We start from the raw sequence: 13,777 nt of genomic DNA, 5'->3' as shown, positions 1-13,777 counted from the left end.
TCTAATATGTATATAATGAAAGTATATCTTTGTTTTCGGCCCATAACTTTGATGTGCATGTTCAATTTTCAAAACAAAGTGCATGTCACACATTATGACCATTAAGTGAAGAGGACCTGTCACATGCAAAAATAATGTTGCTTGCTTGAAGGTCAAGGTCCCAGTGGACACTTGGTGTATATGGATATTAATTATACCTCGCTATAGGCGGAGGGATATTGTTTTGGCGTTGTCCGTCCATCCGTCCGTCATTCTGTCCGTCTGTCCTTCCATCCGGCACTTTTGTGTCCGGATCCATATCTTGGAAGTGCTTTGGCAGATTTCATGGAAACTTAGTATTAGTACAGTCCAACCTGCCCGAGCGACCGCCTGTTAATAGCGACCAATAGTCAATAACGACCACACCGATTTCCTCCCGAACGATTTCGCTATATATTGAACCTGCGAATAAAGCCCACCTGCGAACAAAGACCAAACACCGCCCCTTTTACATTCCCAAAAGTCCATTTTGATAGCTTACAACGACCACTGCAATCATAAAAATCAACGATTGTGCAACTTTCAAAATGGCCGCCATGACGATGTGCAATCACGTGATACACATCTTACCAGTGGACTCGTCGGTCGCTATGGAAATATCGTCAAGTGACAGTTTATTGCACACGATAGCAGTTGTTTGTTTATTTAACACGCATTGCTTATTGGTAGTCGCCTGCTTCTTTTATGCATTTGACAGTTTGTCAAAAGTGCAAAAATATTGCTTTTGTATTAAAGTGACTCGCGATTAATGTACAAATTGCTGAAAATATTAAAGACAAGTATGGGGCTTTCATCAACTCATTAAGGAAATTAACGGTTTTATATCAATAACGATGCCTGAAATACAAACATTTTGATAGCCATTCCCTTCTTACATTTCTCCTTGATAAGACGTGCATAGATTATAGACAAGTAATCAATTCAATTTAACCATCATGGCTTCCAAGCGTAAGTTCTTGATGTTGGAAGAACGCGTTGCGGTTATTAGTTTGTTAGTTAAAGGACACAGTTGTAGACCAGTGGCTAGTGATCTTGGTGTAGGCAAAACTCAAATCCAGAACATTATGAATTACATGTACATATACATGTATGTCAATAATTATTTATAAATGTATATGATTAATGAAATAAATAATAAAAACATAAGAGAATGGAAATAATAAAATCAAAACTGTGTTTTCAATCCTTTATTTATTATACATGCATAAGTATTCAAACATTTAAACAAAAGAGCACATACATAGATAAGGTACCTGTTAAAATACTACTAGCATATTTTGCAAAGTTTCAATCGACCCTGGGAATAAAGACCACCCGTGAACAAAGACCACAACGACCAAATCCCTTGAGTGGTCTTTATAGACAGGTTAGACTGTATATATATGGATAAGAGGATGATGCACGCCAAATGGCATTGTACACCATCTGTTAATAACGGAGTTATGGCCCTTTGTATCTTGAAAAAATGCTTTTTGTTTCCGGGATCATATTTTCCCGCAACATCAATCGGTCCGGATATAAATGGGGAAAAGTATCCGAAAATATGTATCCGAAATCATGACAAATTATGTTAAAATATATACCATGATTTTGCCATTCATGAAGGTGGTATAATACATGTACAAGTAAAATTCCCTTAGGCATTTAAAAAAAAAACGAAACGAGTTTTCTCAACTGGTTTTATCATTTGGTATTTCATTGTTGTTTCGTGTGCTGTTTTATCAGACTTTTTTCATCGTTGTCAATATTATTAACCTGTGTAAGTATATACCGATGTTTTAAATTGTTGTCGACTCGATAATATCTTACAAACATGAACTGAACCAAACAAATGTCTGTGCGTAGGTTGGCTACTGACAACAACAAACCAAATAATTAAGAAATAATTTGTTGTCAAATAACCCACGTCCAATAGTTTAGGTGCGTAGGGATATAATCACGAAAGCGAAGCATTTGAAACCACGCATCTAATTTTCCGGTCGTGAGTTATTCAACAACAAAGTATAAAGTACACGAATTATTTCTATTCTAACACGGTTTTACTAAAGATTTATTTAATGTATATTATTTTTCTTGTGTACTATTTTATGTGAAGTTCCGCCCATAAAAATAACTTTCGGCTGTTCTGTCGATCAGATCCGCGACTTTCATTCATAATTATTTTACCGGATAATTACGCTGGTGGAAAATGTATCGGCATGTTTCGTTTAGTTACAGCGCGTGCATTCAGACGCGTCTTTTCGGATGCGTCTTTAATCCGCTGTTCACAAGTTTTTTATTCTTGGTCGGACGTGCAATAAACCGGCCCTGACCGGTTTAGAGACTGCAGCGAATGGTTTATCATCTAATCGAGATAAGAATGTCATTAGGGTGTGTTAGCATGTACACTGTGTAATCGATTTCATGACATGGGATTATTAATAGTAAACAGAATCGGACCGACTGTTTGGGATTTTCAATCGGTCTTTCATGACCCCAATCGGTCTAGGACCGACAAAACCGAAAAAAATATGATCCCTGATATATATATATATATATATATATATATATATATATATATATATATATATATATATATATATATATATATATATATATATATGGATAAGAGGATGATGCACGTTGGCATTGTCCATCAGTCCAGAAAACTTTTGTGTCCAAAAGTATATTGGCGGGGGATATCAATTCAACGAATTTACTTGTTTTAATTATAATGTCATGCATAATTTTGAAATAACTAGGCACAAATAATCATTATACCTGGATGATGTGTTGTGTGAAACAACCATATTTGATGCTGCAAGGTCACAGTGGATACTTAAAGTCATGCATACTCATTAAAGTAGAGGGGGTAATCATGTGATTATCAAGATGGCGGCGTCCATGCCGAGGCAGGTATTTTTCGCCGGTTTATACTCTTTACTACTGTTAACGTATAGAAATTCGTCTGTATGAAATTTCGTGGTTTAATAAAAAACAACTAATTCGTTGACACGTAATTTCGTGGATTTCAAATAAATAAAAAAACAACTAATTCGTTGATACGTAATTTCGTGGATTTCAAATTTTCGAGGAAGACTGACCGTCAAAATAATTAAACTTTTATTCAAACAACCAGAATAACAACGAAGCATAATTTGTGTTGACAGCAAGAGTGGAGGTTAATGTGCACTGAAGCATGAAAGTGTCGATAAGAGCGATAAAACGGCGCACTTGTGGGTCCCCGCTCACTAATTGCCATCAATGTTGTTTTGACAATATTTTCAATTCTCAGCGCAATCGGTCCCCTAGTTAGTAGTAATAATTGAGTAATAAGGTCCCCAAAATACACGTGTGAAAACCGTTATGTCTCTTTTAACTTCAATTGGCACTAATTGACATATGTGATAAATCTGCAAACTGTTAATTTGATATTTAATATTTTATATAAACACACTATTTGATATTCATACTAAGTATTCATTAACATCGTAGTTCTTATCATATTAAGTAATCATAAACATCTTAGTTCAAACATATATAACTGACGTCAAATGGGTGGAAAATAACAACAACATTTTCAGTTGAAGATATTTTAATTAGTCAAGTCTTAGATATATTTTAATTGACCTATTGAAGTGAAGTAACTATGACAAAAAACCAATATCTCGGGTAACCGACAACAACAAAAAATGTCGGAAAATGACATTCGGAATTGACCGCTTTCGGATTAAAATGTATAAATAATTGTTGGTACTTGAATTCGTGGTTCACCGGACCAACGAAATCCACGAAAATTCGTACCACACAAAATTTAATGGTTTTACAGTACTAGTATTATTTTTTCAAATTTTGCTCACTTTCCAACCATATCAGCAAGAAAGTTATTGGTGTTTATTTCATAGCAATATTTGCTCTATATCTCAACTTAAATTGCTGCAAAATTTCTTAGCGGGATGACCTAATTAGGGCTCCAGTAAGAAAATTTGCGGGGAGTAAAGTCGAATATAAATACGAAATAAGCGCTAATCACCTTTTTAGTGATATGGCTGGAAAGTGAGCATCATTTAGAAAGAATAAACAAAAGTAATAAAGGGTTTATAACGGCAAAAAATAACTGTCTAGGCATGGATGTTGCCATCTTTGTGATTACCCCCTCTGTAAATGGTATTTGCAAAAGTAGATGTTTATGTGACTATGAGTTGTATTTCCTGTTTGTGCATTGACTAAATATTTAATTACCGTTATATAAAGACACCAAGATTTATGCACCAAATATGATGCTTGGTTAAAAGTCATAATATAAGCATAGGGTTATGTAAAATGTGTGGAAAAAAACAGACAGAAATTGTGTTGCATTTAAAAAAAAGGATTTTAAATGGGAATGAAGACATTTATTTGATGTTGGTCACATGTATAATTGTCTGCATATTCAAAATTAGTATTAAGGTTTCTATGTGAGTTTTGCACTTTTATCCATGGATTGGAACAAGGTAAACAATTATATTTATGATCCAACCCGAATGCTTAAAGGGGCCTTTTCACAGATTTTGGCATGTTTTAAAGTTTTTGATTACATGCATTATATTGATAAATGTAAACATTGGATCTAAAAAGCTCTAATAAAAAACAAGAATAAAATGAAAGAAAGTAAAAAAGTAAACCTCAACTGGGCTCGTCACAACCTCTGATCCTGGAGTAAAAGTCTATCCCTTACACCACTCAGCCATACGTGCTCATACTATGATCTTAGTATTTTAATTTTTATATAAGCAATGCTCATTGTGTCACAAAATTTAATGACAACAAAACTCTCCAAATTATTAAATCGTTTCGCGTTGCAACGCTATATAATTTTCATGTTTTAAATTGTCAAAAGATGCATATGATGGAGATTGTTCATCAAATGCAACAGCTCCAATTAAAGTGTTTACTTTGATTTTGTTATTTTGGATGTATCTTTTGGAGACAGCCATGATTAATTTTGATTATAACATTTTTACCAGTATGGCGTATTTCCTACTGTCATATTAAATATGAAACACAGTCATGCAAGGATGTATTTATGAACTGTTATCTTGTCCCAACACTACACATTTTGTGGCCAACAATCATTATTGGTTCTTGTCCATTTAAAAACATGGTTGCAATAATGTGGGACAGTTTCCATAATGTGCCTAAAGTAGAACCATTTGAACAATCACTCAGTCAGATTGTTAGCCCAATCATCTTGAAACTTCTTCTGAGTAGTCTATACCTGGGTTGTTTCATTTTGACAACAGTTATTTAGTGTGTTGTTTTAACACTGTTTATTATCTATTTTGTATGTTGTACTTTGCGAAATATATTTTCACAAACTCTGTATTGATGTCTCCAAAATAAAAGGAAACTCATAATTCTTGAACAAATAGTAAAACACAACACCTTCAATTTTCCTACTGACGAACTTATCAGAGGGAAGAAATCCATGACATTTTTAGGTATGAATCAGAGGAAAGAAATCCATGACACTTTTAGGTATGAATGACAGAGGGAAGAAATCCATGACATTTTTAGGTTTGAATCAGAGGGAAGAAATCCATGACATATTTAGGTATGCTAAATATGTAAGGTAATTGTATATATTGGTAATGAAAAATTATTGTTGAAGAGCCATTTAGGAATGACATTATATCTGTTGTTTCCAAATGGAGAACGGGTTTCATATCCATTTGTGCAGGCTTATTGTTTTGTGTTTGGATTATATAAGTTTCTTGTTAAGTAACAGCTGTAGGTTATACAAAATTGGCCAGCTAATGCGAAATTAATCTTTTGTTAGTTTAGATAAGTCTGTCACAATAACTTAAGTAAAGCTTTTATTATCCTTATCAAGTCCCTTTTATTGGTCTAAGATTTGAAAACTGAAATTGTAAAGTCCCATAAAATCAAGGATGAATGTTGAAAGGACTTGTATATAAGTCTACTTAACAAAAAGTTGTAGAATTATTTTGTGGAAGAAAATGAAAAAATAATTGTGCAATTATGAATGGATTGCCTTGTATATAATGGTTGTTTTCTGTTACATTTAAATGAATAGTTATTATATTTGCTTTAGCTGATGACTAATTGATTAATTGAATTATAGGTTGCTGAACATGTGGAATATGAAATGACTGTCAACAATGTTTGTAGGATTATGCCATTTTCAAACATTCTATCAGAAGTTGAAATATTGACTAAATGATAACAACAAAGGCTATGGGTCAAAGTGTGAAATTTAAACTGCAATAATTTCTTTTTCTAGTTTCCCATACATTGCTACATATTTTGTAAATATTTGATGACCCAGGGTAGAAGTTTGAGAATGTGTTCAGATGACTTACCAGTTGGTGTCAGGTTTCCATACACTTCAGGAGTTAGTTGTTGTTTACCTGGGGCAAGAAGGGTATCAATGTACAAACATCTTGACATGTACATTTGTTTCGCTTGTGTGTCGTTTGGACATTTGTTGTGCTCTGTGATGTCAACTTTGCTTTACATCAATTACACACCCTCAACAATCTGGGATGGTATTCATATTGCTACACTTTTTGTCTTAAAATGAAGATTTTATATAAAAATTTATATAAAAACAAGGCTATTGTCAAACAATATGGTCCCCTACCGGCTCCACCATTGTCAGAAATTCCACCATTTTCAGAAAAAAATATTTTTGGTTGCCATAGCAACCACATTTTTTGACATAGGAACAAAATGAAATGACGTGCATTATGTCCATATTGCCATCTATCCATGTTGCAAGTTTCATGAAAAAATATTAAGAACTTTTGAAGTTATCGCAGGATCTAGAAAAGTGTGACAGACAGACAGACTCACAGACAGACTCACAGACGCACAAAGCGCAAACCATAAGTCCCCTCCGGTGAAACCGGTAGGGGACAAAAATAACAACAATTGTTTCTTGTAACATAAAGAGCATTAAACAGTATGTTTATATTAAGCATCATTACTTTGTTACTTTTACATTGCTACATTCAGGATAAAAAGTGTTTGCTTTTAATTGACAAATGTCTTTAATAATCTGTCAGTACGTTAGGTTTTTTACTTGCCAGTAGATTAAGCAATAAAAAAAAGTTCACAAAACTTAGTTCCGTATATGTCCTTATTAACGCTCATGCACTAATAGACGCGCAGGCCGTCAATATCTGGGGTTCATGGGAATTTATCAGAATCGGATACAATTTATGTAGCTCGTAATCCATTAAAGAGTCAGGCACATAACATATGAAAACATCGTTTTTGCGGCCATTTTGTTTGCAACACGATAACACCGTAAATATGCTACCGTGCGAGTATACAACTTAGGTTACAAACCAACAATAAGAATAATTATTGTCGTCAGCACAGGTGAGTGATAAATCATAGGACTCGTTTTATTTCTTCTTCATTACAGACAAACAATTGATATTGGTCTAATGACCAGCGCTATCATAGTCTGTACTGATTTGATTTTAAAACAAAACGGAACGAGTATGCTGTTTCTGTTAAGCATTTACCATTTACATTGTTCATTATTGATTATATATTTTGTCGATATATATTCCTCGAGGACTGCGTGTAACTCGGGTGCTAGGCAGCAGTGAAAGGACGTTGTCATGGGTGGCTCGTGCGCTTTATGCTGATGACGCCAACTGTATGGTATTAAGCGTTCAGGTGTATTGTTTGTCACACTATAAATACTAATCAACTAGACGCAGTGAAGGCGCGAAATACAGGGTCAAACTGAATTTAATGGTGAGCATTTCTTAATGGGGAAATATTTAAGTCGATGAAAAATAAAATGGGATCCACAGGCCGATTTGCGTTAAATTGGACATCGCAATTTATTGGGTCTGCAGCAGACTATGTCATACGATTCAATTAAACAATTTTGTGAGCGGCAGGTAATGAAAATGTTACATTGTTCAAATGTAAGGAATAGGTAATAGTGGTTCGAATATAAGGTGCAGGGGTCTTGAAAAATATCTCATTTCTTTTAACATAAAATCACTTTCAGAATAGTATGGCCCTATTTGTGTTACCCTTAACTGAAAACCATCCAAATGTTCACAAAAATCTGTTAGAAATTTTCTGGACTGCACATATTTTGGTTGTTCTTAAAGATAGTGGGACATGTTGATTTTGTTCAAAACTGCTGAATCATTGAACTGCGGTTGTTGACTTGTATTGGTGAATTGTGTGTCTGTCTGTTGAAGAGCCATCTAGAAAATGTTTGTGGAAAATATCTAGGCTATGTTTGATTATCAGCAAAATCACCACAAGCATTTTTTAAATTTGGTCATTGAATTATCTTAAATTGGCCTTTTACCACAATCAGTTTTTAATATAAAGTTTATTGCTGATCTTTACCCTTTACTTGCTAATAATCTTTGAGGGAATATTATCTTGGTTCTCGAAAAAAACTCCAGAATCCCATTTTGATGACTGCCCAGGTACATTAAGGCCCCTGATTGTCTTAAAATAGCTTTTATTATTTGTTAATTTATTGGAGAGGACTTACCTTTTTTATACACATCTCTTGCTAACAATAATAATAATAATGTAGCCTTACTTTGGGAAATGGGTTTAAATGCATTTGCTGAAAGTGTTATTCAGCAGATTAGCTTGCGAAGTCTGCTCAGGCTTATCATGGACGACACTTTCTGCTTTTATGATACTTTTGATTAAAGGAAGACTCTTCTTAGCAAAAATCCAGTTGAGGCGGAAAGTGTTGACCTTGATTAGCCTATGCAGACTGCGCAAGCGTAATTAAATATCTGGGACATCACTTAAGGTGCTCATGCTTTAAACCCCATTTTCCCAGTGTGAGGCTGAATTAATAAAGCCTTCTATAACTTAATTCTTCACTACTCTGTCAGAAGATTTGTGCCAATAATAATTTGGATGAGTTAAAAAAATTGGTTCCGATGGCTTGAAAAACTTGGCAGCCAAAAGTCAGAGCATTTTTCCTTATATGGCTATATATTGCTATAGTAAAACCTTTTTAATACTTTAGGGGCGATATTTATTGTCTGATCCTCATGATACCTGGTCAGAAGATTTGTCCCAATGATATCTTGGATGAGTGTGAAAATGGTTTCCGTTGGTTGAAAAACATGGCCGCCAGGGGGGCGGGGTAGTTTTTTAACCAGGTTTTCCGAAGGAAAAAACTGGTTATTAGTTGGCGAATTGGGTGGGCGGGTGAGCGGTCTGACGGGTGGGCGGAACAAGCTTGTCCAGGCCATAACTTTGTCGTTCATTGTGAGATATTAAAATCATTTGGCACATTTGTTCACCATCATTAGACAGTGTGTAGCGCGAAAGAATTACGTCTTTATCTCCAAGGTCAAGGTCACACTTCGAGTTCAAAGGTAAAAAATGGCCATAAATTAGCTTGTCCAGGCCATAACTATGTCATTCATTGTGAGATTTTAAAATCATTTGTCACATTTGTTCACCATCATTAGACGGTGTGTCGCGCGAAAGAATTACGTCGATATCTCCAAGGTCAATGTCACACTTTGAGTTCAAAGGTCAAAAATGGCCATAAATGAGCTTGTCCGGGCCATAGCTATGTCATTATTGTGAGATTTTAAAATCATTTGGCACAATTATTCACCATCATTGGATGGTGTGTCGCGCGAAACAATTACGTCATTATCTCCAAGGTCAAGGTTGTCACGACTAAAAATAGATTGATTTTGAACAATCAGTAACAATGCTCATTTTGAGTTGGTCTCCTTTTATCAGACTTATTTTTTTCAAATTGAAATCAAGGTCGCCACGAGTAAAAATAGATTGAATCTTACACAAGGGGGTAACAATGCACATTTTGAATTGTCTCCCTTTATCAGACTTTTGTTTCAAATTGAAAACCTGGTTTTGTGACAATTTTGTCCCTAGTCTCATATTGCTTTAGTAAAAACTTGTTTACACTCCAGAGGCCACATTTATTGTCTGATCATCATTGAAAAACATGGCCAACAGGGGGCGGGGCATTTTTCCTTATATGGCTGTTTGTTATACTAATCTATGGCTATAGTAAAACCTTGTTAACACTCTAGAGGCCACATTTTTTTGTCTGATCTTCATTTAAATTGCTCAGAACTTTTGTCCCAATTATATCTTGGACGAGTTCTTAATGGTTCTGGTTGGTTGAAAAGATTACTGCCTGGGGGCGGGGCAGTTTTTCTTACATGACTATGGTAAAAACTTGTTAACACTCTTAGTCACATTTATTGTCAAATTTCAATGGTCTGAACATTTGTTTAAATGATATCTTGGATGACTTCGAAAATGGTTACATTTGGTTGAAAAACATGGCTGTCAGGGGGCGGGGAATTTATCTTTATATGGCTATAATAAAACCTTGTTAACACTCTGAAAGTTACATGTATAGTTTACTATTCATTAAACTTTGTCAAATGATATCATGGGCTGCACAGAACAGGACTGTTCCTTTGTATCTCAGTTGAGCGACTTTGGACCCATCAGGCCCTCTTGTTGTTGTACATGTTGAAAGTGAAATAAATGAAATAACAACACAGTTTTCGTATTATATAAAGGAAACATGTTATAAGAGTTTCATGTTATTGTAGAGTTTAAATACGCATTACCAATGTTTACTTCCTTTTTTAATGAAACGTATTTATTCTACAAATAAGAGTATTTATATTGAATTAAATTTTCATTAATACAATTAATTAATACCTTCAAGTGGAACAAGAACGAAGTTACTAAGTTTCATCAAATCTGTTGAACATGCAAATAGGATACATTTGTTATTGCTGTCTGTTTTGAATTTAGCACATAACACAAGCAGTTTTAGTGGTTACAATCATATCAAATTTATGAATGAAATACATAATCTACCTACACTCTGTTAAACCTCAAACCACAAACATCCAGGTTTTGGGTGTTAAAGCCACCACAATATGACATACAGTAAATCTAGATGAATTGCTGGGATTTAAGAGCAGTTTACTGGTCTTCTATCTTGCCAATGGCCATCTGAATATCATAGATGGGTGAGGCTACATACAACTAAAATTAAGAAATGTGTAATAGCAATTTGCATACGATTGTAAACAGCATTTTGGAAGTATGTAAGGAATGCCTTTACTTTGCGGTATGTAAATTGGATAACTTGCATAGATGCTGGCCATTTTGTTTGACATTATGAGCAAGAAGTATAGCGAATTTGAGCAAACATAGACGCCGATGATGACATCGACCTGTCTTAAGAATCTGTACTAATTTGCTCAGCAACATTACTGTGTGCCCATATCCTAATCTAAGGTTATTGGGTTGATCTGCAAGGTCACAGGTTACAAACAGGATGTCACTTGTGTCATTTATTTCAGCTGTTTACATGGGTTAATGATTTGTTGTAGAAACACAGCTCAACAGATAAGCAAATTCGTGTTTGTATGTTGCCCCATAAATAGGGCTTTCCAAACAATGGTTGATGCTCCATAGTTTATATCCAGTGGTCTTAATGTGCCTTAAACAGGGGTTTGATCTCTTCTCCTGTCAGCTGCTTTTCTCCCTTTCAATGTTATGAGGGTATTTTACAAATAACCTTAACCCTTTCCCACTAAAATACTTATTTTGGCGCATTTGTAGTCCCATAGAAAGTAACGTTGAATTAAAGACTTTTCTAACTAGATTCAAGTTTTAAACCCTAGATACTAGTGAGCAGCAAACAGCATAAAACCTGAACAGACTGCGAGTTACTCACAGGCTGTTCTGGTTGTTTGCTGCTTGCTCATAGCCATTTTCACCTTGTATCCAAGTGGGAAAGGGTTAAATATGGTGCGACCTAGTAGTTCCTTACCCCCAGTGCCTGTAACATCTTAAACACACAAATATTCTGTCTTGAAGGATTTAGGAATGCAAATTTTGTCACTGCAATATGAATTACATTCATAGATAAGAGTCTAGTTGTTGCAAAACTGAGCTTAATCATGTGTGCAAAGTGTCGTCCCAGAATCAATGTATAAATGCTTTTGCTTGAATTTTGTTTGACCAGAAATATTGTTAATGAAGATTATCGGCGTAATTATAATGGTATGTCACTGATTGATTTGTAGTGTGTTTTCAATAATTCCATGATAAGTACCAGTTTTGATTAATTTAATTAGAAATATTCCGCCATATAGACTTATTTATTAAGCAAGAGCGCGATGATTCATGATACAATTAGCAATCGAATCAAATAACAATGTCCGACAAACCACTAAAAAAGGTCTGTTTGAAGAACCCGCGTACAAATATTTCACATATGTACAGATGATTTGTTTGTGGCCATTTGACTAGTATGTTTTCCTTTATTTTCATTCTTCATGTGCTTTTCTATTCTGTATCTATAGATATATGATCAATTATATCTAATAAAGCAAATTAAGCCATGAACTCTGGCACAATTTCATTGCGTGTGATGCACCTCAGAACTGTGCAGAAAAAGGCAATCGTTATCTCTGATGTCATTTATATAACTCTTGATATTTCATTAACACCAAAAACAATCGACGCCGTGTATCTTAAAAAAAATAATCTTGTTTATATTAAGAAGTGATTCAGTGTCATCAAAATATTAAATGCATGATATAAAGAAATACTTACCGGTTCTATATTTTGATATCAAAAATCATTTTCTTGGTATCAGAAAATTATGTCTTGGTAACAATAAACCTTCCTGAAAACAGGAATAAACAGGTTTCAGATAAGCAATGACGTTTTAATTGATTAATAACTGTTAGACCAAAATAGGCCAACTTATGATATTTCAGTGACCATATTTGAACAATTCCTGGGGTGATTACCGGGTAGGCTGAATGTCAAATTGGGCCTAGATATTATGCCCACAAACGTTTTCTAGATGGCTCTTTAAAGGGGCCTTTTCACAGATTTTGGCATGTTTTGAAGTTTGTCATTAAATGCTTTATATTGATAAATGTAAACATTGGATACAAAAAGCTCCAGTAAAAAATCATGAAGAAAATTAATAAAAGAAAAAAAAAGGTAACCCTCAGCATGGCTCGAACCATGCACTGACCCTTGGAGTCCTGGAATAAGATGTCTACCACTTAGACCACTTGGCAATTCTTCCTAATATAATGCCAGGTGTATTTTAAACTTTATATAAGCAATCTTCGTAGTTTCACAAAATATAACAACAACAACAGAACTCTCCAAATTATTAATTTGTTTCGCGTTGCAAAGCTTTAGGATTTTACTGGTTTTTAAATCGTCAAAAGATGCATATAATGGCTATTTTAGAGCATGTCTAATGCTCAGTATTACTGTTTCCTCACAAATATCATAACTTAAACGAAAATTTGCGAAACTGAAACAACTTTTTTCAATTTTGTCAATTTACCCAAACGTTAAAAGGCCCCTTTAAGTGACACACTCACAATACAGATAGACACCAATCAATTCAATGATTTAACCCATTTAAGCAAAATTATCATGTCTGGATATCTTTGATTAACACAACCAAAATCTATGCAATCCAGAAAACCATGTTAAAATAAAAATGATTCATTTCCTGTAAAAGCATTCAAATATTTTAACTCACTATATGAAGTTGATAATTCAGTTTGGGGAACTTATTAGAAAATATACATTGTGCTATGCTCTGACACACATTTTAATTGTTCAACCTTCAACCAAGTGCATCCCCTACAATACTTAAAACTTCGTAACAACATATTGTAAATAATTGCAAACATGTTTT

General features: G+C 34.3%; 1 protein-coding gene across 3 annotated transcripts in view; it reads left to right on the top strand.

The window, feature by feature from the left end:
• LOC127866429 (pro-neuregulin-1, membrane-bound isoform-like) overlaps positions 1 to 13,777 on the top strand; it is a 118,591-nt gene that overhangs the window by 4,193 nt on the left and 100,621 nt on the right. The window contains exon 1 of one of the 3 annotated variants that reach the window (XM_052406949.1): positions 11,037 to 11,164. The exons of the other annotated variants lie outside the window; for them this stretch is intronic. The gene's annotated coding sequence lies outside the window, so the exon portion shown is untranslated. Of the gene's footprint in view, positions 1 to 11,036; positions 11,165 to 13,777 lie in introns of those variants that run through there. 3 annotated transcript variants of the gene reach the window in all.

This window comes from Dreissena polymorpha, chromosome 2 (assembly GCF_020536995.1).
Source record: "Dreissena polymorpha isolate Duluth1 chromosome 2, UMN_Dpol_1.0, whole genome shotgun sequence".
NCBI lineage: Eukaryota > Metazoa > Mollusca > Bivalvia > Myida > Dreissenidae > Dreissena > Dreissena polymorpha.
This window is presented reverse-complemented; position numbering and strand designations above follow the sequence as displayed.